Genomic DNA, 12069 nt, shown 5'->3' on the forward strand with positions numbered 1-12069 from the left:
GATATTTCACGGCAAACCTGAATATTGACTTTAGTATGGTAGGGGCAGAGCAAGACTATTATTGACTTTGGGCTTCTGAGTACAGTCTTACACACTAGACAGGATTTCCCAACCTCTTGCACTGTCGTGTCTTGAAATCTCACACACACTATTGCTTCAGTCCTCATGAAAGTGAGGCTAGTCTAGGCTCCTGCCTAAATAGTCACCTATAGATCCCTGAAACAAACAAAGGAGAAAATCATTAATCTGAAGGAAACCCTAGTGAATCATCGATATCTGCTGATCTTGTGCATACTACTTCCACATAGAAACACACATTTGGAAAGAAAACAACCATTGCCACAATTTGCCCTTCAGAAAACCCATGCTATAAAGAATCTCACTTTTAGAATGTACCTGCACCGTTGTTATTCTTATCTAACAGGAGAGGAAACAAGTTCTTTGTATAAGGTATTTTTGTAGAATAAGAGGAGAAAAAATGCTTTTCTCTTTTACACTATACAGCTTTGCAAAGTTGTTTCCCTTCTTTCCTTATCAAGCATATGCCTTGTCAGCTGTTGGAGAAATGCCGATTTCTATAGTTTTGTTAAAACATGGAGAGTTTTAACAACAGGTCAGTGGATAATCCCTTTAGGGAACATCACCAGTTTGTCTATTTATGGAAGCAGACTTTAGGAATTTTGTAAAAATGTAGCTACTTTGAAGATAAGACAAAGCAATCAAAACCACCCAAAGTCAGCTGAATAATTTTTAAAGACTGAGCCTAAGATAACAGGGGTGGATTGAAAGGGATTTAGATTTGGTATCCTACTAACAAATCCATCAGTGTTTTTCTGTTTCCTTTACATTTGATTAATAGAGTTGATCTGGTTTATGTCTAACCAAGCCTTCAACTTGCTCTCCCTCTGACAAAGCCATTAACTTGGATAAAACTTACAGTACATGTAATCCTGATCTTTCCTGCATCTGTCTTGCAGGTTTGCATATTTGACCTGTATCTGTACTAACTGGATGAAAATCCGTAAAGTCTTTTTTTTTCAAAAGGCTAGCAAGCACAGCAGATGTATGGATTTGCATACATATTAAAATAACACAATTTGTTAAAAGTCTTTCTGTGCACAAGCTCTATTATATTGTGGAAACTAGGCTTTTAATTCTGGTTCCTGCAAACAAAATATATTTATTCATTAAAGTAATAGTAAGAGTATTTGCTGTTTGAAACTAATTCACAAAGAATAACATTGATTGGGATCCTTTTAAAAACAAAAGTCTGTGTTGGAAATACACTACTGTAATAGAAAGTATGATTAATTTTGCTTAATATTTGATCAGCTATGATCAGCTGATTCATTCATTTCTAATATGACAGCACATTTTGCTGATTTAAAAAAAAAAAAAAAGGAGAGACCAAATAGCTGATTATACAATACTGCCGAGCTGTGGGCTGAGTATTTACCTTATTTTCCATATTGCTTCATGTCTGATATGCAGTTCAAGTTTAATGGTTTTGGATTGCTTGGCAAATATTATACCTAAAAATAGAAGCACCATAAAACCTGCTACAGTTCCTAAATTCCACTGAACTCCGTGTTTCTTATAAGATTCCTGTACCACCATGAGTATTGATTTTAATGGCTGAATATCAGATGTGTAGGTCCAGGCAGGCCTTATGTAGTCTTATCTAGAATGGGCAGTGCTGGGGTATATAATGCAGAGGCATTCACGCGTTCATACATACATGCTTCATTCATACAGATTTTTTTCCTGAAGCAGCTTTCCTTTCTCTGACCACTGTCTCCAGTCTACTAAGCTCTGTCTATAGGTATTAATTAGCTGAAGTACAGCTTCAGTGCAAGAGATCTAATGCTTCGCATATTTGAATTTCTCTCTGTACATTTTCTTGAGAGCAGATTTATTGCTTCCGACTTGCCTATTTCTATGAGTCTGCGCTGTGTGCATGAAGCTGGCTTGGTTTATCACTAACTCAGGGATCTCTACATCATACTGAGGGCTAGGGGAAGCAAAAATGATTCTTGAGGAGCAGGCAGTGGTTGTGACTGGGAGAATGTAGAGGTATACAGAACACAAGCAACTCATGGATACTCAGACATCACTATTCTTAAGCAACTTCTTTTGGTTGACTTTAAGTCAAACCAGCTTCTTTCATAGTGTATGTATTTTAGGACTGATCAAACATAAAAAGTAATTTCTCACAAAGTACATAGGGGGGCATGACTGTGGTATCAATTTCAGCAGAAATATATGAATATAAACTGCTGTTTTCATGCAAAAAATGGGATTATAGTATGCTTCTGAGCTTGGTTCACTATCAGAATTATAAAACTTCTGTCTAAATCTTCAACTTTATATCAGCAGCCGTTGATTATATTTACCTTGAAAAGTTTTACTCGTCATAGATTTCAAATGCATAAATTAAATGCTTCATGTTGGGCTTGAAAAGATTTTAATCAAGTGCTCATTATCAATTAAGCATATTCATCAGTCAGCATTCTTAAGGCTTAAATTTTTCACTATTGAAAATTAACTATTAATGTTATCTTAAAATCCAGAAGTAGCAGAATATCTTCATGTACTGATCCCTGTACTATATAAGCAGCAACAAAAATGTTCCAAATAATCTAACTAATGACTAAATAAATTCTTAGTAACTTGTTTCCCTTTTTGTTTGTCCCCTGATAAAATTCCTTCAACTGTTGACAGTATGATACAAATGGCATGAAATATATCTGCACATAAAAAATGTCAACATCTCTGCTTTAGTTTACTTTGTGCACAGAGAAAAAACAGATTTTTTTTATCACATATGCAATAGAAATAAAATTTCACTCATGTTGACATCAATGGCAAATTCTGTACAGCTTTAGTTGAGCTAGGATTAAATTTCAGAAGTTTGTGATATGCCAGATAAGTGCTCTAAATCACATGTTTGATAAAGCACTGAGGTAGTTTCTGGTTTTTGTCAAAGATACAATCTGGCTGGATCAAAGCTACCCTTGTCATTGCCATAATTATTAATTAGGTAATAGTTATTATTAATTAGGTATTATTCTTTAAACCCATACTTTGAACTTGGCATCGTAGTGCCTCAGAGAAATTTTTTCATATTAAAGTTTGATAAAAATTTTTTGAACCTCAGAATGTGTCTTAGAAAGTCATTTTAAATGAGATTTTCTTGTTTGTTCATTTTCTGGTATTGAGGATGTTTATACCGCTTTCATTAAGGCATTTAACGAAAGTGTCTAAATATGGAACTATGCTTCCCCACGTAATCATTGTTTAGAAATAGGCTTCTGCATAGGTTCTTTAATTCATTCCTTGGAGGATGTTAACTGCTTAGGGAGCTTTCTTCCTAATTAAATCATATAAATTAGATACTTAAAGTTCAACAGTGTGAAAACATCCTATTGTGGCCAGTATGGCTTTAAATGCTTTGAACAGCAGACTTCCGTAATTTGGCTGGGGATGTATTTCCACAGGTTACTTTACCATGGGATTCACAGTTTTGCCTGATATTTAATGATAATTCACTTTCTTTAGTCTGTCAGTTTACACTTGGCTGTGAAGGTTTGTTAATTTGTCTTGAAGTAGCTCTAAGGCATGTGTACTGTGAGGATAAGCATGAGTGGGAAATGGTGAAACTTCTTCGTAACAAATCATATGCATAAACATGCATATTTATTTCATATATAGAGACATACATGCAGTATACATGTGCATATAATAGTTACAAAGTTAATCTTTAACACTTATTCCAGACCCAGTCCAGCTTTCGGATTTGTTTCCTTTTTTTGATCACTTTTTAAGATCATTCAGTTCACAATCTACTGTGTGTCAGTTATATAAAACTGCGTCAGACTCAGCCAGTGACTTTAATTGTATCACAAATGTAATGTGACACAAACAATGCACCCTGGTGTTCCAAGGAATAACACAATGTGTCACAGTGGCAACGTGTAAGTTATTCTTCTCCCAGTACCATTGTTATGGAAACTGTGGCCTTCAAATGAAGCTATTGCACAGGATGCAGGAATCTGAGCTCAGGAGTGAGCTTTGTCCTGTAATTTTGGCTATGCCCTCACTGGATCTGTGATCTGCAAATAATTTAAAAATGCTTCTAACTATCCTGGATAGACTCAAGAATTTTTAATAGAATGTTTATTCTGAAGGTATTTAAATGTGTTGGAAATTTACAAGATTGCAGATACCTTTTTCCTAATTGAGAAGTGTACTTAATCTGTCAGAGAGTAATCTGGTTTTGTGCTTTCAAAATCTATGTTTTCCTTTATGTTACCCCCCACAGCTATAAGTACAGCTATGCATACAAGAATTTGAACTATTGTGTATATACCACATGTATGTATTTTACTTTGAATTCAGAGTTCTGTAAATCAGAGGCTCCTCAATATTTCTAAAACTTGAACAGATACTCATTTAACATTTTGAAAGAAGCTGTAATTGGATATCGCTTGCGATAGCATGGAACATTTAAATTGCACCAATCTCTAAGTATATTTTAAAGCCTAATGCTTCAGCCTATGTGATAGATATTGACCATCTACAGTCAGGTGGCTTTTTTGGTTTATTAAAAAGAGATTTTGATATCTGCTTGGTGTGCTTGGTTAGCAAAGCTAACAAGCTTCTTCTGCCTGTAGTCCATAATTAAATGATATTCAGTGGACTGTGATCTTTGCATGAGGCAGTCATTTAGGTCTAGGGAGCACTGTACTCATAGAGATTGGTTAAATGTTATTACAATTCAGGTTCATTAATTTTTCTAATTAATCTGATGGATTAAAAGTAGTTGTGAAACCCAAATGAAAAATCAGAACAACAAACTTGTCGAAAAGTCAGCTAAGTGTTGGAAAAGATCTGGAAACATGCTATTCTAAAAGACAACAGAAAGAGGAAAAAAAAAAAAGCCCTGCCCCACAGTCACAAACCTGGACTTGGTAGAATGTTTAGTCTCCACTGTCTGGAGCTAAGCTGTCCCTAAGGGTCTTAGTTCCAGCTCACATATTTAAATAAATTAGATTAAATTAGATAGTGTTTTTTTTCTGATCTGGCTTTACATTCTTTTGCTCTTGAAAGTCAAATATATTTCAGCTGTTTAGCGTATTGTAGGTGAGAGTTGCAGTGACCACTTGAATATAAAATTCAGAAAGAGTCCTGAGCCCAACAGTCTCGGCCAAATTCAGCATGAATATTTGAAAGATGGCAGCCAGCTCCACAAGGCTCTAACAGTTTCAAAAGCACATGATACGGTGCTAAAGGCCCAAACCAACCCTTCTGTATTTTGATGATTTTTAGTCTTCGTACTAATTACACTTTAGTCCTGTGGACTGAATGCCCATTATTAACTGGATTGCATTGTTGGATTTCTGAACAACATCTCCTGGTTTGGTTTAGTTTAGTCTGAAAGGAATCCAGTTTGTGTACTTCCAAAGAGTAAACCACAGAGCAGTATGTGGAGATAATTGGAAGCTCCTCTTTAAAGAACGCTCCTATTCCAAACTGAAACATCAGAGCAGACTTATCTACTGTGTCTCCCACCAGACCTCACTCTGGTGAACTGAACTGGTCTAGCTCATATGCTTTCTGTTCTCCAGGTCATTACATCATGGTAATTAACTTTTTCTGATAACTACTACTACGTAGTCTTTTTCATGGCTGCATCACTATAGTGGGGCATAGTCATCCTTTGCAAATTGGAGTTTCCACCCAGGTCATACATTTCGAGTGCCTGTTTTCTTTCTTTAATGTTTCCAATTAACAGGCTTTTTTTATATCCTTGCCATGAGCCCATGTGCACTTTGCCATGATGGAGAGAGTCATGATCATAACTTGTTAATATCCGTTCTCTGTTTTCACAAATATAGTCTCCTTGTAAAAATTAGAGCCACTACCGAATTCTGTGATGCCACTCTAGTTTCAGAATATTCTAAGACTCTAGATGGTTCCACCAGTGTTTCCAGTGAGCAGAATCTCTACATTAATGCCTACATACTTCACACAAGCCAGCTTTCAGGGCTTGATTTTTGAGCTCTGTGTTTCTGCATTCTAAACGGGATGGACAAGTCATGAATTCTGTATCTGTGTATAAGCTGGTCTGGACTTCAGAGTGAATGTCAGGGCTCACTGAAGTATCAAAAGTATCTGTGTTTCACCATCACATTTAGACTTTCCAGACTGTGTCGAAGTGGTGATAATTGAGCTCCTCAGGCATACTGAAAGAACTCCAAATTACTCCTCGGACCAGAGGTTTTCATTTAATTAAATACTATCAAATAAGATGTAGTGTCCTATTGCAGAATAATCCCCTGCAGTCAGGGCCTCACAAGACCACACAACACTCCTATTCCTGCAGATCACACTAAGTTACGACGTTTTGAATATTCTAATTTGCTCTTTTGTGTGTTTTCATGTCATGGATGCAAGTTAGATTTGTTTGTTTGTTTGCTTGTTTTTTGTTTCCCCACAAGGTGACTCTTTGAATGAATTATTCAGATAGTAGCTAGGTCTGAAATATGCTAAAAGGTTTCTAGAACCTTCATGTCAGCAGTTGGTGCTCACTGTTAGTGTCAGTCCCCTCTGTCAAGGAAATCATCCAGCCCTGAAGAGACATTCTTTGTGCCAGGTCGCTTTCTTCATTAGAAAGTAGATATTTATGTTTCATGTTCCACAACAATAATATACAGAAATTAAGGAGATTATCTAATTACAATGAATTTAAAAAATATTAACCACTAGCATATTGTAGAAAATATTAATTGCATGTATGGGCTTTCTTGGTATGATTTGCATAGTATAACACACAGAGAATATGTAATTCTAGCAATGATCTTCAGCTGGCAAAAAGTGTTGACTCTAAGAAAAGCAGGGTAACAGAACAGATATGGCTGTGGTAAGGATAAATGTCAGGGTGGTTGTAAACAATGAGGTGGTTTACTGCATGCAAGGGTGGACACATTAGTTACTTCGTATGCATCCTTTAGTACCAAGAAATATTAAGTAGGTCATATATACTCCATCAAGCATTGAAGTAATAGTTTTTTTGGTTGGTTTGATTTTTGGTTTGTTTTTTTTTGTTTTGTACTTTTCATTGTAATCAAGCCTGTTTCCTACAAATACTTAAAAAAAAACAAACACCACGCCACATATGACCTTATCCATACCATGAATCTGGTCTAAATAAGTTAGGCTCATGTGCATTCCTTCCCTATAAAAGATGATATTCCATGTAGGCTGTCCAAACGTAGGGGAAATATTTTTCTGAAATCTTATTTAGCCTGTTGTATAAGGATATACTTAACTTGTAATTTAAGGTGATAGGGTAATCCAGCTACCTTTTTCTGCAGATGTCTTATAAAAAACATGTTTTTTCTCTATAAGTTTAATTCATTGTGCAGTGGAAATCCAAGTGGTACAAGTACAGTGCGGATAGCAAGTAGAGGAAAACTGCATTTCACTGTTCTTTCCATTATTCGTTTGCTGCTTTGGTATCTCTCTTTTATCCCAGCCAGACAACTTTTCTAGTCTAAACTTGAGCTCCAAATCAAACAACAATCTGATGTTGCAACTTTAACAATTATTAATTTATATTATTTATTTCATTGAAGTGTAACACCAGGGGAAAACACACTGAATTACTGGTTGCTATAAATTATTATATTACAAGGATAGATGGTAACTTTAGTTATATCTAAAGTGTAAGTAAGTCCAAGGAATGCATTGCAGATCTTGAGAGTAGGAGACTAGCCTCTCATGGGGGCTCAGAAAAGATATAAAAGATAGATACAAATATAAAAGAATTGTATGATGATCCAGTTCTCTGACTGAATAAGCCTATTTCTGAACTGCTGAGACTAAGTTTCCCAAATCACTGAAAAAAACTCCATAGAAAAATAAATACTTTCCACAGTAGTGTCATTAAGATGTCATTTGTACTCTTTCCTCATTATGATGGTTTTTTTTTGGGGGGGGATTAGTGTTTTTTCTTACTAACATTCCTCAGAGTAACAGAATTCAGTTTAAGACTGAATTCTCATGCTTGTTTTTTATTTACATTAGGGCAAAGCATGTCACTGAATCTTTTTATGATGGACTCTAACCAGAAAAGGATGTGACATATTTTGCTTTTTAGAATGCTGATGATAATTTCAGGATTTTAATGAGAAGAAGAATTGATAGAATTTTAATGTGCTTTTAAGTTAAAAAAAAAAAAGTAGGGAGGAAAAGTTTAATTATTTTCTTTACATCTAACCTTTCCTATTAGTTGCACACACAAACATCAGTTAGTATCCACCACTCTTCTCTGACAGGAGTCTCAGACTAAGTACTGAGCCACCTGAAATCCCTGAAAATTTTTGTGGTCTTCCAAAAGCTTTGAATCAGACTCTTACCTCAATCTCTGGCTTGTTTTTCTTCTCTAGCCAGGATTTCAGTTTGACATTAAGAATTTTTTATATAAGAGCAGCAGCACTATTAATATTCTAAATACAATGTACATAAGGTATCACTGTAGTTGATGTTTCATTGTTATGGATAAAGAGTAAGATTTGTACTTGGTGACATCATTAGATTATGATGTCATAGTAACATCATAGGAACAAGAATAAAGGATGAAATTAATTTTACGGTCTCCATTGTTGTCAAATCAATTTTGCAAAATGGTTTGAATGGCTTAGATTGTAACAACTGTTAGTAAATATGGAAGATAAAGACTAATTAAAATACATCAACAATTATTGACAAAAAATTTAGTAACACAAATGCTACATACACTTAATTCTTGTAGAATACAATTATATTGTTTCACTATTCAGGCATAAGAGGGGAATTCAGTTTTCAGCTCCATTACAATATTCTAGTATAAAATGTGACAGCTAAAATGGCTTAAATGACCCCCATCTGACAGAGGACATGGTACTGAATGTTCAGAAAGTGATTTTTATGCAAGTTTTTGTATTACTAGATATACCTGATATACTCCCTTCATTTCATAAATATTGTGCCCATCTTATTTGCTATTTTTCAGATGTATTTCTTCTTATTATTCGTTTTGCTGACAATTTTTCTTTGTAGAATACAGTGATAAGAACATAGACGAAAATGTAAAAACAAAATGTGGTAAAAACTGTGCACCCTGTAGGTTAGTAAACAGTCCAATCAGAAGTCCAAAACATAAAGGAAAAAAGAAAGAAGGACATGCCTTTTAGTTCAATACAGAAGAAAAATAAAGACCTTAGGCAAGCCTTTCTTCTGCATTTAGAATAAGGAAAGTGGAGAAGGTGGTTTATAAAACACAGCTACAAAATGGAATTGACGTACCTTATGGACAGGTTTCAGTAATGGAGGCCCTAGTTCAGCCTTTGTACATTTGAAGAATATATTTTAGCCTCTTTAGCTCACATACACGGAGTTTTCTGCTTGGCTATGAATCTTCTAACCTGAGGAAGCCACAGGAAAAATTAATAATCACAGAAACATTTGGAAGGATTTGTAGCTGCTGCAGGAGTATAGCACAGTTGTAACAGAATGAAAGAACACTGACAGTCATGAGTTTGACTTTGCTAGTCCAGATAGCTTGAGAAATTCCTTTCCCCTTCACCCCTATACCTCCATCTGTGGAAAATCAGATCATTAGCTTTTTTACTGGGAGGAGCAACAGACTAGATCCAGTTTTCTTCCTGTCTCCCCTGAACAGCAGTCACAATTTCAGCACAAATGCAGGGGCTGTTCTCCTTTCACTTCTTTTGTCTGACCCAGACATAATTTCATCATTGCTGCTGTTCTGTGAGAGAGTGAACAACAGCAGCCATGCTGGGTTACACCAGGTTTCACATTCCTGTAATCCCATCTCTCAGGAACTGACAGCTTTCCTTTCCCAGTAGGCTTCCCAGCACCATCAATACCAGTATGAAGCCAGTACTTTTTATTACCATACCACACTATCACACCTTGGTATTGCCCTTGAATCCACTGTACTCTTGATCTCCAATATCTTCAGCATTTTTCTGGTCTCCAAACCCTTTGGCAATTATTGCTTCAGGCAAGAGCACCGGGTGACATCTGTTTCCTGCAATCTTACCGTGTCTCTTTCAACCAATGTAATTTTAGTTAAATTCAAGGTCATCCCCACACGATCCCATCCTCAGGATTTTGCAGACATTGCAATAATGTGCAAACCTAAATATTTACCATCACACATTCCCAGTGACTATCCCACAACCACTCCCTGAACCCAGTATCATTCCCCTGACACCATACAGTCATCTCCTCCCACCCTCTTGCTCTTATAGGCTATCTGAAGAAAGGCAAGCGTCACCTCACACTAATAAGGACAGCATGATTAATATTTTCTCTAAATTTAATCCAGTCAGCTCACTTACTGCGTGACATAATTAATGAATATATAGATTCATATTCCTACATGGTTCTTTGTTCTGAGGAAAGAATAAGCTCTATTGAGTGTAACAAGTATGCAAATATCTTGTTCGTGGGTGCCTACCTATCACCTTACCTGTGAGACAGGAAACATGAGAATTTTCTCAAGAGCTGCTCAGCTACAGTAAGACTAGGAAATGCTACTATCACTATTTCCAGGCATACGCTTGGCTGTTGTACTTCTCCCATTCCCAGTTAAAACTGGATGCTTTAATAGAGGCGTAACTAACCTCCTTGGCTCAGAAAGGTGAACAAAAACGCTCGGTGGGGTAGCTTGCAGCTAAGTGGCTAAATGGCTACTGGATGTGATAATAATGTCTCTTCCTAATCTTAAGTCACCTCAGCAGTATGGCCAAGCTGAAAGAGACGAAGCTGTTGAGAGAGAAAAGAGAAAAGCATATGTTGCACAGAAAAAGGAAAAAAAGGCAGATAAAAAGCTGCTTCAACCAAGTGCTTATTATACTCTCAGTCAGTGAATCAATCATTAAGCTACTTTTAGAGACAAAAGAGCCAAACAGAAGAAATGGTGGAGGAAAACCATTTTAACAAACACAAAAGTCTATGCAGATAAAAACTTTATTTGCAGAATTCATACAACTCCCAGCAAAGATCTAAAATCTTACTACAAGCCTCAGGGAGTATGGGATACATATATTCCCCCACTGATGTCATCCACATTTTTTTCTTCCTTTTTCTTTTGGCAGCTGTGCTTTCTTCACCTTAAAAAGAAGTTCATGGAATTAAATGCCTCTGTGGAAAGTCCACACCTGGGTTACAGCTTAAAGGCTTTTTTGCGTTAAGATGATACCTCATCCACCACACGAACGGACACATGTGCAAGCAACCAGGCACGTTCAGGCAAGGCACACTTGTCAGCCACTGAGTCTTTGCAGTGATTTATTTGAATTTAGGGTCCACTCCTGCTTTCTGTACAGATTTCAAAGGGAATTGCAAACATGCATATTCATAAACCTCTGGTAATGATGGGACAGAATCAGGAACTAAATAAGAAATTAAGTTTATTGAAAATTGGAAAACAAATGGAGTGGTCTAATAAATGCAGTGGTTCTTATAAATTATGATGTTCCATGAACTTTGCATACTGGCTGCTAACACAGTTTTTTTTATTTTGCTATCTCTTAGAGGCACATTTTTGATCCCAAGCACACTTGTTTTGGAGTAAAATAGACCAATATTTAGACCACTTTCATTTTCCATTCAGACAAATCAAAAATCAACTGTAGTTAGACTGTGTTAGCTGTAGATTGTCCCTGAGGGTACGATATTCATGTTTGAAGTTCATTTGTTTAAGTAAGGAATATAGGTTTCGACCCCCTCCAAAGCTTTTTCAAGCTGTAGTTGCTCAGGTTCAAAAGACAAAATGGGAACCTCACTGTAACATTTAATACTGAATACTCCTTGAAGTACTGTGGTCTTCAGTTATGGTAATCACTATCTGTCTGACCTACTCATGTGGCCTGACTAGCTATAGGATCTAAACATATCAAAATTTCAGATTTATTCACCCTTACAGCACCTACTAGAGCATTATTTTCCTGCTCTTACAGTTGAGAAAGTATTTGAGAAAAAAAATATCGTAAATGA

General features: G+C 36.1%; 1 long non-coding RNA gene across 1 annotated transcript in view; it reads left to right on the plus strand.

Annotated features, from left to right (window-relative positions):
* The window catches only part of LOC134174167 (uncharacterized), a 133587-nt gene that overhangs the window by 112349 nt on the left and 9169 nt on the right, over nucleotides 1–12069 (plus strand). The window lies entirely within an intron of this gene.

This window comes from Pezoporus occidentalis, unplaced genomic scaffold (genome assembly GCF_034315485.1).
Source record: "Pezoporus occidentalis ecotype Australia unplaced genomic scaffold, CSIRO_AGI_Poc_V1 ctg59, whole genome shotgun sequence".
Classification (NCBI taxonomy): Eukaryota; Metazoa; Chordata; class Aves; order Psittaciformes; family Psittacidae; genus Pezoporus; species Pezoporus occidentalis.